This window comes from Mus pahari, chromosome 16 (genome assembly GCF_900095145.1).
Source record: "Mus pahari chromosome 16, PAHARI_EIJ_v1.1, whole genome shotgun sequence".
NCBI lineage: Eukaryota > Metazoa > Chordata > Mammalia > Rodentia > Muridae > Mus > Mus pahari.
In genome coordinates this window covers 9288138-9290630 of record NC_034605.1, presented here as the reverse complement: position 1 = coordinate 9290630, position 2493 = coordinate 9288138, and the positions used below count along the sequence as shown (strand labels likewise).

The following is a 2493-nucleotide window of genomic DNA, read 5'->3' as shown; positions in this document are numbered from 1 at the left end:
GACAGGTACAGTGTACACACATACAAAAAATTAAGTAAAGCAAAGGAAAGAAAAGTAGCCAAGGTTTAGTGTCTCCCCTCCCCAGGCTGTTTTGGTCGCCATAAATGGTATGTGGATGGGTGGTTTTATTACCACAGAGAATAGAAGAGACAGATGCCGCTAAATACTGGGCTCTGTAAAGACATCATTAGACTCTCTGACAGAAATGTCAGTACAACCAAGGTAGAGACATCCTGATCTGCCCGTGCCCATGCTTGCATCTTCACAAGTCCCCCTCCCTGCCACACCAGAGCTCATGAAAGAGAAATGACTCAAGTTCAAGTTTCTAAACACCTACCTACCCTCTATTTGCCTGAGTCCCCTGGCTGCCTAATAAAAACAAACAAACAAACAAAAAAAAAAACCTTCTCCCAGACTAGTATATACTAATTAATTGATGATAGAACTGGCAGATTTGAATCAAACACAAATCTAGTTGGACTCTACCTCTGACCTCCAGAGAATCCCAGCCCAGACACCTCTTGGGAAAAGGGGCTCAATTTCATATCGCTCTGAAACTTTTCCTACTGGTGGGTAGAACCCAGGGCTTTGTGCTCCATCACTGAGCTATACCCCAGCCCTTAGTTTCATATCTTATAAAGAACGATAGAGTATTAGAAGAGACTGGGTACCTTGGCCTCCTTCTTTACTTTTTCCTCAAAAGATTTATGGACATTAAAGAGCCTTGATCATCTAAGAAGTCCACCTAGTTCTTCACCTAGAATTTCAAGAAAGGAACAGTTATCTGGGCTGGGGGCTCCGGTTTTGACATGAAGACTTCGGAAACCCAGCCGGTCCTATGGCTCTTTAAAAATTCTTCTCAGCCCAAAGTCTAAAGTGGATTAGAAGTGGCATCGTGCCTACTGTAAGGCTGGTTCCAACCTTACTCTGTTACCCTAAGCCTATGTGGTACCAGCAAGCTATTTCTCGTGGCTTCGGTTTCCTCATCTATGAACTAAGGGTCACCTGTATGGACCCTGCCCCCTTCGAATCTTCTAGGACATATTAAGTGATGTTTGTTCTTTACACAGGTCTTCAGAGCACTTCTAAGTGTGGGCCAGACCTAGCTTCCTTTTGCCTGGCTCCTTCCCAGCTGCCTCTGTTCCTCAGCTCTGTCCACACCAGATCACTGACCTACTGTGTGCACCACACCTCCTGCTTTGCTCTCACTGAGCATAAGGAACTCACAAGTGCTTAAATATGCTCCTTTCTAAACTAAGGTATTTGCCAATTGATAATTGTGTTCTCTCTCTCTCTCTCTCTCTCTCTCTCTCTCTCTCTCTCTCTCTCTCTCTCACCTCAAGCTCTTTAGCTCTTTTCTATACCAGCCCCAACTCCCAACTTCCTTATCATCGAATTCTCTCAGAGTCTGAAAACCATGCCTGGCACACAGTAGGTGTCCAGTAAATATTGTGTTCACAGACTAGTAAAATTCAAGTGATTTCCTATTAAAAATCTCTGGACACAGAAGTATTTGACAAGCACACAGTGATAATGAGCTGTGTGAGTAGCCGGCTAATACTGCTGTCAGAACCCGCAAAAGGACACGGCAACAGTTGAACTCCAAACCACCTTCTATGCTTGCAAAGCAGTTTGGAGCCCCAGATCTCCACTGGGAGGGCGAGCGGGAGCAAGAGGTTAGAAGAGGCTAGAATTAGCCAGAATTAAAATCAGTAATGAAACTCTGTCCAAAGACACTGCTTCTCAGCTTACCTGTGCTCTGGGTTCTGTTGTTATTTGTTTTCTTTTGTCTTTAATTGATGAAGCAAGTTGCAAGGGCAGGAGGGGAAGACGAAGGTGACTAGAGGAGGGGAAGGCAGGAGGGGTTATAGTCTCCTGAGTACCTGTCATCTCTGTGACGTGCGCAGCCGGCTCTAGTTGTATTTTAAATGAAATCTCAACCTAATGTAGACACTACGTCTGGAATTACGATCCACCCTGTGATCTGTCACTTTTACATATATGCACAGGGGAGTGGAGCTGTTTCCATAGAGAGGAACTATCACAGCCCACTAGGAACGGTACCAGAGAAGACAAAGCTGCGACCCTGAGCAGTCAGAAGTTCAGAAGAGCTGCGGGGAGTAGCCCTCCTGGCCCGGACTCTGTGCCCCTCGCCCCCGAGCATTTCCACTCCAGAGCAAAGTCCACTTACAGGTAAGGTTGTTCTCGGGATTGATTTATGAAGTGTAAATGTATTTTCTTTCAACAAGGGCTGGCTGGCGACTAGACAGCTGAGTTGTTAGCAGTCCTCCGTGGGAACTCATGGGAAGAGAGTGCTGAACTCCATGGCCAGGCTTGTTTTAAACCAGCAGAAATTGGTACCAGAGACACCAGGGAAAAATTATTCAAAATGACCATTCTGAAGAAGTGGCAGATCCAATGCAGTTTGTTTTCTCTCTCTCTCTCTCTCTCTCTCTCTCTCTCTCTCTCTCTCTCTCTCTCTCTCTCTCTCTC

General features: G+C 45.6%; 1 protein-coding gene across 1 annotated transcript in view; it reads left to right on the top strand.

Moving 5' to 3' along the window:
- The first annotated feature begins 1679 nt into the window (after positions 1 to 1679).
- The window catches only part of Ucn3 (urocortin 3), a 7012-nt gene continuing 6198 nt past the window's right edge, over positions 1680 to 2493 (top strand). Inside the window, exon 1 of the mRNA XM_021216088.1 lies at positions 1680 to 2193. The gene's annotated coding sequence lies outside the window, so the exon portion shown is untranslated. The remainder of the gene's footprint in view (positions 2194 to 2493) is intronic.